The following is a 14,260-nucleotide window of genomic DNA, read 5'->3' as shown; positions in this document are numbered from 1 at the left end:
GGGGACACACTAATGGAGGGAACCATGGCTATCTTGTGCCCAGTTGTCCCCGAAAACTTGCAGCCAACCATAAGTATACTAGGAGTGTGTGGTTCAGTATCCGGTATACAAACTACATACCGAATAATTGCTTATTCGTTTTTTTCCGGATATACTGAATAACATTAGTGAATCCCAAAGAAAACTGGTATACCAATTAAATCAATACCAAATTAACCCAAATTTATATTGGAACAGATATTAAACACATCAGCCTGCAAGCATCTGATGGACAACATAGTGATATGCAGAAGTCAGCATGGATTTGTCCTCAATGGGTCCTGCCAGACCAACCTCATTTCCTTCTATGATCAAGTGACAGGCTTACTGGATCGTGAGAATACTGTTGATGTAGTTTATCTGGATCTCAGTAAAGTTTTTGGCAAGGTTCCTCATGATGTTCTGATGGGTAAACTGGAGGACTGTGGACTGGACTCTAGGATAGTTAGGTGGATAGGGAACTGGTTGGAGAACCACACTCAAAGAGTAGATGTCAACGCATTTCATCTGAATGGAGGGAGGTTCCCAGTGGGGTGCCACAGGGCTTGGACCTGGGCCCAGTACTTTTCAATATTTTTATAAATGATCTGGATGAGAGTGTGGAAGGGCTATTCATTAAATTTGCAGATGACATCAAATTGGGAGAAGCAGCAACAAAACCAGTAGATATAGAATTCAACAAGATCAGAACATATTGGAAAAGTGGGTGGATGTGAACAAGATGCAATTTAACAAGGATAAGTGCTGAGTTCTACATCTGGGTAGCTAAAACAAGGAACACACACTGACCTCCAATGACACCATTATCTCCAAGAGAGATAACGTTGCCATATGGAGTTCAGTTGTAATGGAAACAGATCTCCAGGTGCCATGTGGAGGTGTTGGCAACCCTACTAAAGAGGGGCCTCTGTGGAGTACAGTGAAAAAGAGGCTAATCTCCAAAACATCTGCTGTCAGAGAGAGTTTTAAAATCTCTCCTTTGGCGTACATTGGTAGTTCTTGGAGATCTCCAGGCAGGTTGGCAACTACTGTAAGGAGGTGTTTCAGACACCCCAGTTGCCAATACCACCATTGTCTCCAATTTAGGTAAAATAGGACATATGGAGTTCAGCTGAAATGGAAGGAGATCTCCAGGTATGGCAACCATAATATGGAGGGTCCTCAGTGGGGTATAATTCCACAGAAGCCACACTCCAAAGCCACCGTTCTGTTCGAGATAATTAAAACCTGTCCTTTGAAAGTCATTTGTAATTCTGGGAGTTCTCTAGGTGGGTTGGCATCAATTGTCAGGTAGTACCTATGTGGGGTATGATTCCACATAGGCCAGCCTAAGAAGCCTCCATGTCTCTGAGAATGTTAAAACCTGTCATTTGGAGATCAGCTGTAATTTGTGGGGATCTCCCGGAGGGTTGGCAACCACAGTGTCATCAAGCCAGGAGGCCTTAGCATGGACCTGCCTGCTGCCAGACCTGCCACTGTCTCCCAAAGAACCCCAGGAGCAGCGAAGGGTGAGGGTGAGGGCAGAGGCATGGACCAAGCACAGGAGTGCATGCCTGGCAACCCATGGCTTTCCCCCTGCTGAGGAAATGTCAGGAGAGCCTTGAGCCAGTACAGGATCTGATCTACTCCTCATGAGTAGCAGAGATGAGTCAGCTTGGAGAAAGAAACTTAATGAACCCAGCCTCACCTGTAGGGGAAACTCCCTTTATAAGGCTGCAGCCAGCGTGGGGTTAGCTAGTCACAGTCGTGGTATTCTGGACCTGGCTGTTGCTGAGCTTGTAGGTTCGGGCTGCCTGAGCCTTGGAGGGTTACAGTCTTTGATTTTGGAATCTGTTACTTGACCATGGAGTTTGACCTGAGAATCTTTGTTGTTGGCCCTATTGTTGTCAGAACTTGCCTCCAACCTGGTGAGCAGGACACTTTTCATCCTTCTGTTTCTATTTGTTGTTCTCTGTTATACTCTTAGATTATGTTATTGCTGTTTCTGCTGGTTTGTCATGAAAATATGGTTTAGAGTACATTACACTTAGTGATACACATGTATTATAATGCACTTTGTATGTTGCTCCTGAGTTTTGTTTCTAAGATTTCTATTCATTGGTCTATTGTTTGCAGTAAGTGTGATCATAAGTGGTGTGAGCTGATTCTGTTGGCTGGCATGTATGCAGGAGAGAAAATAACAAAGTATACACTTGTTTATACATAGAAAGGAAATAAGTGTTATTTATTATAGGAGCTCCATACCCTGACAGGAAAGGAGGAGAGATAAAGCCTATCTAGTCTAAATATAGGAATGGATGCTAGGACAAGTCCTGCATCCATGGTTCCAAGAAGGAGAGAGAGGGCGCCTGGAACAGAGCCAGGAAGAGAAGCGTGAGAAGGAAGATGTCACAAGGAGGAAGTCCTGAGAATAGCAAATACATATCAAAGGGATAGTCAGAGCAGTAAAGCAAAGTCTTGGTAGTGGCTTGGTTAGTGTGTCAGCAGTCATCTCTGTGGATGGACAGTAGATCATCTTTATGATGCCTTTCTGTTGTTGTTCTTTGATGAGGTGATACTTCATGTTGATGAGGTGGTACTTGGTATGGTGGTGGATGTATCCTCTCTGTGAGAAGTTGATACAACTGTCATGGGCTGGGCCTGCCCAAGCATGGTGGTTCAAGTCCAAGCTCCAGCACAAAGCCCAAGGGGAGTTTTAGGGTTGAAAGCCAAGTCCAAACTGTGGTCAGAGCACAAACTAAACACCAGGAGTGAGTCCAGAGTCCAAGAGCCAGGTCAGGTACAGTCCAAGGTCAGTTGGCAATAGTGTCAGGTCCAAAGGCAGGCACAAGCAAGGTACACAGCACACGGAGCAGTTGCAGGTAGTTTGACACTTTGCTCCCACACCTGGCAGTTCCCTCAGCTCCACTTTTATAGCCAGGCATGGATTACAGCCAGCTGCTGGGGCTCCATCCTACTGCTACTCATCATAGCTCTCCAGCAGCTGGCGTCAGTTCAGGAGACGAGCACTGCGCCATCTCTCCTGCAGCTCCAGCCTCAGCCTTTGTCTGTGGTGTTCTTTATGCGTGGGCGAACCTGGGGGAGGTGGAAGCCCCTAGCCGGGCTTCCCCTGTGGTGCTGGCAGTCCCTGACTGAGCTTCCCCTGTGGAAGTCCCTGGCTGGGCTTCCCCTGTGGTGCTGGGGCTGGAGAGTACTGGTGGCTCTGCTTCAGCTGCTGGCTATAAACTCCAATTAGCCAGCAGCTGTGGCTCCTGATTACCAGCCTCTGCTGAGTCAGGGCCGGCTACATGGAGCTCCTCTTCTCCTGAGGAGTCCTGGCTGGCTACATGAAGCCCCTCTACTCCTGAGGAGTCCTCGCTCTCACTGAGCCCAGACTGGGCCATGACAACAACTTTGATTGTCTTCATTGATTGTTACAGGTAGTGAGATCTGTATTCCAAGATATTCTAGTATTCACTTTAGCCATGTTATCTCTTGGCAACATAGTCCAGCTGATAGGTATTCAGCTTCTGTTGAAGATTGAGCGACTCTTTTTCGCTTGACCAACTTATTATTTTTTTTACTAATCCAAATTTAATACAAGAAATGATAAAACCGTACTGTACAAACAAGAAAGGGATTGAAACTAAGCCATAAAAGACATTATCAGAACCACTCTTGGGCTTGACCAACTTATCATTCCATTTCCATAGAAGAAAATATATCCACTGGTAGATAATCTGGTATTCAAGTCTTCTCCATAGTTAGCATCTGTGTACACAATTAATTCAGGTTTGCTGGTAGCTGGTACCTCAAGCTTGAATGTGTACCTTTCAGGTATATGACAAGTCTCTTGACTGCATTCCAGTCTTTGAGTTGGTGCTGAAGTTTTTCTGCATAGTAGACCCACTGCAGTACTTATGTCAGGTCTTGTTAGTGTACTGATGTAGAGTAGCTTGCCTATGGAAGCATGATACTTGTCTGTTGGGAGGTTTTCAGTGTCATCTAGGTCCTTTACATAGCTTGGTTCCATGGGAGTAGAAACTGCATATGCATCTTCCATGTTCTTGAAGGATATAAGGTCTTTGATCTTTTGCTCCTGGTTGATAAGGAAATGTCCATCTGCTCTATAAAGTTGCATGCCTAGGTAGTGAGTAACATTACCCAGTTGCTTGATTTCAACGTTTGCTTAGGTGTTGTACAACTTCCTTTCTGTCATCTGGATTTTTATGTGCCAGAGTCAAATCACCAACAAAAATCAGTAGATAAATCCATTTGCCATTGTTCTGCTTGGTGTATAGGCAAAAGTCATTTTCACTTCTCTTCAATCCTCCTTGGATGAGTAGATCATGCAGTTTTAAGTTCCAAACTTAAGCAGCTTGTTTGAGTCCATAGATACTCTTCTGTAGTTTGCATACAAGGTCATCTTGTCCCGCTTTCTCAAATCCAGGAGGTTGGAGCACATAGATATCTTCTAGTTCCCCATGCAGAAATGCTGTCTTGACATCAAGATGTTCCACATGCATGCTTTTGCTTGCAGCAACACTTAGTAGTGTTCATACAGTGGTGTGTCCCACAACAGGTTCAAAGTTTTCATCAAAATCTTCTCCATATTTCTGAGAGTAACCTTTAGCAACTAGTCTTGCTTTGTATCTTTGGATTGAGCCATGTTCATCATGCTTGACTTTGAAAACCTCTTTGCATACCACGGCCTTTCTCTTCTGAGGTAGCAGTGTGAGTGTCCATGTTTTATTCTTGTGTAGGGCTTCAAGTTCTTCTTGTGTGGCTTTTCTCCATTTCTTTTTTTATTCATTTAATATTTTTCCAATTTAACATATAAAATGAGCAATGTGCATCTCAAAAACATAACATTACTATACCAGAGAAAGTGTAATACTATGAGACGTACAATAGATGTATCAAATGTTACTAACTACAACTATGTTCAGTACAATCAGGGCTTTTTTCAGGGGGAATGGAGTTCCGGCACCTCTTGAAAATACTTTGGCAATAGTGCTTGAAAACAATATGATTTCAAAGAATCCTGTATGTTTCTTCATCATTTCCCTCTTGAGAGTTCTGCCACCTCTTTTCCCAGGAAAAAAAACCCCTGAGTACCATTAAAATGTTAATAAAACTGTAAATAAATTTTTTGGTTCTTTTACTACTAAACTGGGTTTAGCTGTAATAATAACTGGGTTTAGCTGGACATAGCTGTAATATATATAATGAATGGGTTGCTCACTGAGCTAAGGCTGTATAAAGAATTCTTTGCAGGGGGTGTAGGTTTTTTTCAGATATATATTCAAAAAATGGGTACCATTTAGCCATAAAATCAGTTTCTTTTGGAAAGTGCATTGCTTGATAAATTTTATCATGATTTTTTTCTTGTATATAGTGATCCCAAATTTTAGCCATCCAGCTATCGATTGATGGACATTTTGGTGATTTTCAATTAGTTGCTATTACAGATTTGGCCGCCACTAGGAGGTTGTTGATCAAATCTTTTCTTATTTTGGGGACTGATATAGATTCCCATTGATCTAAAAATAATATTTCCTCGGGTGAGTGGAATTGTATAGCCAGTAACTTCTTTTATGTGTTTTAATATGTCTTTCCAAAATTTTTCTATTTGGGGACATTCCCACCAACAATGTGCAAATGAACCTATTCCACAGCAGCCTTTCCAACAGAACGGTGAGTAAGTTGGTGAAATCACAGAAAGTTTTTTTTTGGTGTTATAGACCACCTATGTATTTTATACAATTGGATTTTGTATAAAATGCTTGAGGACCAGATTGTCTCCCATTTTTCTGATGTGAATTCTGATTTACAATTTAATTGATATTTTTGGGGTTTGGCTTTGATCATTGTTAATAGTATGTTGTATAGTTTAGAGATTAAACCCTTTTGTATATGTTTTGCTTTATCAAGAGGGTGTTCAAATTCAGGCATAGGTGTGTACTAAGTATTTTTTTATATTAATTTGATTCATCCGATTGGAAAGTTGTAAATATTTGAACCATTGGATTTTTTGCTGAGTTTTTTGTTCCAATTCTGATTTGCTCAATATTCCAGTTTTGGATACTATATCTGTCAGGTGTGTTAGGTCTGCTTGTAGCCAAATTTTCATGAAGGGTTTTGATTGTCCCTGTGGGAACGAAGTTTGTCCTTGGAATGAGGAAAATCTGGATAAGTTCGGCGTGATCTTATATCTAAATTAGTCCCAGACATTTAATATGGCCTCAAAAAAGGGATTACTTTTGATTTCTTGTGGGCGTTCTTTTTTGTCATTCCGAAACAAATTTTGAATCCTGCTTTGTTTTTCTTTTCTTTTTTTTAAATTTTAAACTTTATTAACAACAAGTCATAACAACATCAACTGTAAGAGGATATATCATATAACAATACACAAAATGATTTTTACATTACAACTGCAACATAAGAAGAGGTTTCCAATGTATATACCGTAGGTGACATACTTTGCCTAGTCTGCGAACATACAGAAAGCGATACTTGTTGGGTTATATCGCATGGGTAAGATAACATAACTACTCCAGTACCACAGTGGCTCCTTGAACACTCACACTTCCGGGTTTATGAGTGCTTGAAAGGGCAGCCGAGATGATAAGAACTCATTTTTGGCTAGATGGTCCAAGAAAGGGAACCACTTGGCAGCAAAGTCAGAGGGTTTCAAGGGGTTTGTAGAAAGTTGCACTCTGTCAGATATTCTTTCCATTATAAGGTGGTCCCACACCAGCCTGTACCACATGTGTAAATCTGGGGGGACAGGTGACTTCCATTTGATTGCTATCGCATTCTTGGCAGCATTCAGGAATGTGTGAATTAGGTCCCTCCGTTGGCGAGGTACAGGAGAATCAGCCCAGACATCCAAAAAGATTAATTCAGGGCTAGGACTGCTTTGTTTTCTAATTGTAAAATAGTTGCCCAATCTAAGGTATGAAATGGAATTAATATTTGCAATGAGTTTAGGAGTCTAGTTGAGGCTTGATAAAATTCCAAATCTGGGTAGTTAAGGTCACCTTGTGATTTTTTTTTTTTAGTTTGAGTGTATTGAAAGCGATTCTTGGTGGCTGGTTTTTTGGGGGGCCATAGAAATTTGTTTAAGGTGCTTTGCCAGTGTTTTTGAGTGTTATGTGGTATTTTCAATGGTATTGCCCACATGAGGAAAAGAAGTTTTGGTAAAATGAATGATTTTATGAGGGAAAACCTTTCATACCCAAAAGGGTTGAGTTTGTTCCACTTATCTAAGTCTAATTTGACTTGTTTCATAATTTTGACGTGGATTAATTCTATTAGTTGTTTGAGATTTGTAGAGATAGTTATACCAAGATAATGAGATTTGGTTTGGGGCCCCCTGGTAATTGCAAATTTGTTTGATTTGGTTTTTGGTATTGGTTTGGATATTTATTGGAAGTAGTTGTGATTTTGTTTGATTAATTGTAAATCCTGATATTGAGCTAAAGTCTAGTAAGGTATCTTGTAAAGAATTTATAGGATCTGTAATAAAGATTAACATATCGTCTACAAATAAGCTTAATTTGTAGTTATTAGAATCTAGTTTGATGCCACGTATGCTATTATTCTCTCTGCTATTGCTAGAGGTTCCAGAGCTATAGCAGATAGGATGGGGGACAGCAGGCATCCTTGTCTGGCCCCTCTTTGAATTAATATTGTGTCAGAAGTTTGGCCATTAATTTTGATTTGTGCTGAGGCTTGAGAGTAAATAGTTATTATTTTGAGTAATTTTTCTCCAAAGCTCATATGTTGTAGGGTTGCTTTGAGATATTGGATTTTGATCAAATCAAAGGCCTTTTCAATATCGAGAGAGAGGAATACTGACTCTAATTGATTTTTCTGACAATGAGAAATTAAATTGTTTTATAAATATTATTTGTTAGATCTCTATGGGGAATGAAACCAGTTTGATCCTGATGTATGTAATTGGATATAACGGCGCTTAGTCTTTTAGTTATAATACTTGTGAATATTTTATAGTCTTGGTTAAGGAGAGAGAGAGGCCTATATGAAGTGGGTTTTGTGGAATCTTCCTTGTTTAGGGATGACTATAACAGAAGCATTTGCCCATGAGAGGGGCATTAGTCCCAGTTCTAGGACTGTATTGCAAGCATCAGTTAGTGGTTTGCATATTATGGTTGCAAATTTTTTATAAAATTCTGAGGTGTATCCATCTGGGCCGGGTGCTTTATTGTTTTGGAGTGATTTGATTGCATCTAATGTTTCTTGAAGCATAATGGGGCCATCTAGCAATGATCTATGGTTATCCTCAAGTTTCTTTAGGTTCTTAAGTGATTGTAGAAACTGTGTAATGTTCTTTTGGTCTGGGAGTTTAGATGTGTATAATTGTTTGTAATAATTTTCAAAGGTTTTTAAGATGTCTTTTGTCGTGTTATGTAATTTATTTTTTTTGTTCTGGATATGTTTAATAAAATTTGATTTTTCCCCTTTTATTTTATAGGATAGTAAGCATAGTGATTTGGGAGTATTAAACCAATAATTTTGCTTAACGTACTGAAGATTTCTATGAATTTTGCTGATTTCTAAAGATTCTTAATAGTTTGAGTTGAGTCGTTAGCTTTTTATAGATATTATTGCTGCCTGTTTTTTTTATGAGTTATTTCAAGAGTTTTGATACCATATAGCAAATCCTGTTTTTCTGCATTTCTTTGTTTATCTGGGTTGAAAGAGATCGTATGGCCCCTCGTGACAGTTTTGATTGCGTCCCATAGGATATTTGGTTTAATATCATTTGTAGCATTATCTGCAATGGCTAGTTCTATGTATTTAGTAATTTCATTTACACTGTTTTGATTGGTAATTAATGATTTATTTAGTGACCAAAATTTTTGTGCAGAAGTGTCTTCTTGATTAGTTGCTAGCGTACATTCAACCCAAGCGTGATCTGATAATGAGATACTACCAATTTCTGAGCGGATTATTCTATTTATGGTCATATCTGATGTTAAAAGATAATATATTCTGGTGTGTATGTTGTACTTAAGTGAATAGTAAGTGAAATCTTTTGTATTGTCACGCAGATGTTTCCATATATCAATTAGATGATTATGTTATAATATTTTCGCTAGTATGGTATATGGGTTTTCCCCCTTATATGGTTTCTTTTTGGGTCTCGATCTGTCAAGTTTATAATTTACTAAATAATTGAGGCCACCGCGCCCCCCCCCCCCCGATCAGTGTACCTTCTTGAAAGTGTGAGAGTTTGTCTATGCTATCTTCTATAAAAGTTAACTGTTCTTGGTTTGGGGCATAAATTGAGTTAAATGTGTAAGTTTGGTTTTCTATTGTGCCTTTAATAAATATGAATCTGCCTTTCGGATCTCTTAGTGAATCTTTTATGTTGGAAGGGTAAATTTTTTGAAATTAAAACAGCTACTTCCATTGCTTTTGAGATCCCTTTTGCGTGGTATTTTAATTGGATCCAGTTGGATTTTGACTGTTCAATGGGTGAAGGTGTGTTTCTTGTAAAAATGACGTCTAATCTAGTTTTGGCCAAATTGGTGATTACACGTTTTCTTTTTATTGAGTTTCCAAATCCACGTACATTGTAAGAGAACTTTAATATTGGAGGGCATTTCTTAATTAGATTTATTAAATGATATATATGCAACTTTGTATAATAAGCTATAAAGCAATAAGTCAACTATTACTGTATTGAATAAATTATAACTTAAGAGCTATAATAAATCTCAAAACCCCTTCCCTTGCTTTAATAGTTAGGTGTATACTATGAAATGTTATAATTCTATTGGTAATAACAGTGAATAAAACTCTTAAATACAAAATACTAACTCAACAATTAGAATGAAAATATGACTGTTAGACTTCATTGTAATAGTTACCTCATTGTTTAAATAACAAGTTGCCGCAAAAGTTAAACATCTAAGTTGTAAATTATTAAACAATAGTATAACTTTAAAACTTCTTAAATTTTACCTTTTTATTTTTAATCCTAATCCCTCTAATTTCCTAATTGCTGGTGTGTGTAAATCACACAACAGTTGATTTGCTAAAGTAACTATGGTAGTCTGGTTCTTACTTAACTATTCCCTCCCTTAAACCTTTACTCCACCCCTCTCTTAGTTTTATTAACAACATTATTAATATATTGTTCTTGCTGTAACGAAAATTAGTGAATTATAGGTGATGTTGTATTCTAATCACATACCAAATGTTTTAGCTTCTCTATTCCCACCCTCCCCCTTTCCCACCTTACACTTTCTTCCACCCTTTCCCCCTCTCCCACTATCTACCCAACTAAAAAAAAGGGGGGGGGATGAAATTAAAGCCATGTTTTCCCTTATAATATTATTTACGTTTGCAATTTATAGCAGTTCACTTGAGTTAGCGTGCTTTTCTCACAAACTAGCTCTTGGTAGTAACCAAATCCGAGGAACTGTAAATAAATAGGAGCAACAGTGAAAAGTCCATACTGTCCCACCCTGAGAAACCCCCCTTTCATAGTTTATATATGCTAGTAAGTACAACATTACTCTTCTGATGTTTTCTGTAAGTCCTGGTAAATTAGGTGTCCCAAACTGGAATCTTACTTCCTTTTTGAGGGGAAGAAGATTGTGGCATTTTTCTTTTTTGATTGGGTCTGTTTATTTCCATCGGTGTTTCTAGATCCAAATTGTGGAGTAAAGCTTCTGCTTCTTCCTGGTCTGAGGCAATGTATTGTTTTCCTTGATGTATCACCGAGAGTTTGGTGTAGTTTAGCCAGCGATGTTGAATGTTAGCTTTTTTTAGGTTTGCTATTGTCAATTTTAGTTCTTTTCTTTTAAGCAGCACTTCATTTGGAAGGTCCATGAAGATGTGTATTGGAGTGTCGTTGAAGGGTATTGAGCCTTTAAGCCTGGCTTCTTCAATGATTTTCTTCCTTATTTTGTGATCTGGGATCTCTATGATGATGTCTCTTGGGGTGTTCCTTTTCTTAGCTTGTTTTGCTGAGCCAACACAATATGCTTTGGTTATTATCGAAGCTGACCCATTTCTTAGGTTCATTTGCTTTGTCAGCCAGTTTGTTGTTATTGTTGCTAAATCTTCATTTTTTGTTAACGATTCATCCAGCCCTCGAAGTTTAAGGTTCCTAAGTTTAAGTTAAGGTTCCTCTGCAGAGGTTAATGCTCTGCAGAGCATTAATTTCCAAATTAAGAATTCTTGTTTTCTGAGATTCTATTATTTTTTTTAAGATCTCCCACATCTATTTGAGACATGATAGCAAGCTCCAGAGCATTTTCTACTTTTTGATTTGTTTCACTGAGTTCAAGTTTTACTTTAGTTAATTGCTCTGCCAAGGGCTGGATTAGCAAAGACATTTGTTTTAGTAGGTTTTGTTCTAATTTCGTGAATGGTGAGTCAAGTGAGGGATCTGTAGCATTTACCATTGCATGGGCTTCGGCAGCTTGTCCGTCAGCCATTTTGGTTTGTTCTTTTTCGCAGCTTTCCTGGGCCGCAGTTTGATTGGCAGCAGAGAAAAGAACCTGCACGTTTTTAGTGGCTTTCGATGGCGATTTCTTTTTCTCCAGCTCTTGCTTTCTGATGATGTTACACAAGAGTAAATGTTATAGGCGTTTTGGCGGGGTTTTCAGGCATGGGAGAGACGGAGCTCTTTCAAAGTGTGTTCAGTCTCTTTGAAACGGACGCCACACCCTCCACTTTTCTCAATTTCTCAGCTTCTTCTGGTGGTAGCTGGGATAATTCATCCCATGAAGTAGGTTCAGGTATTTCCACTGTTCTTGCGAGGTAGGACAGTCACAGAGCTGGAATACCTTCGGTTAAACGTGCTGATCACCTTGGTTCCACCTCTGCACTCTGTGCCTCTAGTTAGTCAGATGTTTCTGAACACTGTTCCTCCTGTGGGACAAGTGTCTCTGGACTTTGGACCTCTCAGGTGTCTCTGGTGGTGAAGCATCTGGTACTAGATCTGCAATTGTTGTACCAGTGATATGCATCATAGTCTCCTGGTTCTTCATCTGAATTAGGATATGTGATTTGGCTGTTATCTTCAGTGGTTCCCCCCCCCGTTCAGGTATACCCACCTCACTTTCATTGAAGTATACAGCTCTGCTCACAATAGTTCTTCTGGTTTGTGGATCATAGATCCTGTATCCTTTGCTTTGTGCTGAGTATCCAACAAGAATCCCTTGTGAGGCTCTGTAATATCATGGCAGTTTGTGGAGTTGAAAGTAGGTGAATGCATTTTTTGTAAAATTTGGCAGGGAATCCATCCCTGCCTGGAGCTTTGCTATTTTTTTCAAGGATTTGATGGTGACTCTAACTTCTTGTGTTGTGATTGGTTGGTCCAGATATTGTTTGTTCTTGTGAGATTTTTTTCAAATTTCCTGTGATGATAAATAATTTAAAATATGGTTCGTGTCAGGATTATCTGATGTACAAAGGGTTTGGTAGTATTCAGCAAATACATAGCTAATTTTTCAGAATTAGCTTGAGTTTTTCCTTGGGCGCCTTTAATAGCTTGTATAGAATGTGAGGAGGTTTTTTCCTTTAATTTTCAAGCAAGTAAGTTTATAGATTGGGTGGTCACATCCAATAATTTTGTTTACTACAAAGTAGATGTTCCTGAATTTGAGAAATCTCTAAATTTTCCAGGATTTTTCTTTCTACTAGGAGTTGTTTATATACTCTTTTGCTACAAGTATTTTTGTGTTTGTCTTCTAGTTTTCTTATTCTAGATATCGTTTCATTTCTAATGTTTGCTTTTTGCTTTTCATGACAGGAGGCAATGGAGATTAATTTCCCTCTAAGCACCACTTCCATAGTGTCCTACACATGGATTTGAGGAACACCACATAGTGTATTTGTTTCTAAACATTGTTTAATTTCTAAAGAGACTTCAGAAGAAATTTGTTTGTTAAATAAAAGTGATTTATTTAGTTTCCCATTTGTTTGATGTCATTTATTCTCAGTGTACATTCTGTCCAAGCATAGTCTGTCCACAATTTGTTGCCAATGCTTGATGTAAGAGTTTGACTAATTAATTTAGGATATAAGAATATGTAATTTAAATATGTAATTTAGGAGATAAGAAAATATAATCAATCCTTGTGTATATATTGTGGATAGAAGAGAAGTATGTATAGTCTGTTTCCAGTGGGTTTTGAAGATGTCAATAGATCAATAAATAAGAAAGCATAAGTGCCATTAATTGATCTTAGCAGCTTAGTAACTGTATTGTTAATTTTAATTGCTTTGACACTATAGGCAGTAAAATTTAAAAGATCATTCAGAGGGGAGTGATACAAATGTTTACCGCTGACACATTGATTCACCCATGCTGAATGAAAGCAGAACTGAAAGCCAAGGGAATCAAGTGCATTCCGCATGAAGACAGCTAGCCAGGTTGTTTTGATCTATAAGTAGCTCTCCACACTGAAAGCAGCTTCCTCAGTAATCATGCTTTGCAGTATTATCCAATAAAATTTTTAAAGTTTGTATATGTACACTCACACATTATGCATTTATATTTTGTATCACTTTCATATTTATCAAAATACTTAAGTCCACAGGTCAAAGGATGGTGTCACGGAAATATAAATAATAATAATAATAATAACTGTGCTTATATACCGCTCTTCTAGACATATTAGTGCCTCACCCAGAGCGGTGAACAAGTTAGTGTTATTCTTATCCCCACAATGGAGCTGGGGCTGAGAGGAGTGGATGACCCAAGGCCACCTACTGAACTCATGGCAGTAGTGGGATTTGAACCAGTAGAGTGCTGGTTATGGTTTAGAACACATACTTAGTGATACACGTGCATTCTAAATAACTCTGTATGAAGTTTACTGTAGTTTTTTCCCTAGTATGTTATATAACTGGTGCTCCTTTATCTTTGACAGCCAATTAAAAATAGTGAACAGTATCAGATAAATGTTCTGTAATTGTTAGTAGGGACTAAGGATGATCTGGTCATGTAACTTTTCCTGTCATTTTTCCTATTCATATCTCTTATCTTGCAGCTGGGCATAGTGGTACTTTTGGCTAGGTAGAATGTCACATGATTGGAAATAGGAATAATTAATTAAGTTATGATTGGTTTGATATTTATCTGTTATCACATGAAAGATCTTAGATTTCTGCATAAGATAACATATAAAAATGCTAACCCAAATAACAGATCAAGGTTTTGGCCAAAAGAAATCTCACGAAGATCTAGGCA

Source organism: Eublepharis macularius, chromosome 9, assembly GCF_028583425.1.
Source record: "Eublepharis macularius isolate TG4126 chromosome 9, MPM_Emac_v1.0, whole genome shotgun sequence".
NCBI classification, from domain to species: Eukaryota; Metazoa; Chordata; class Lepidosauria; order Squamata; family Eublepharidae; genus Eublepharis; species Eublepharis macularius.
Note: the sequence above shows the minus strand (reverse complement) of the source record.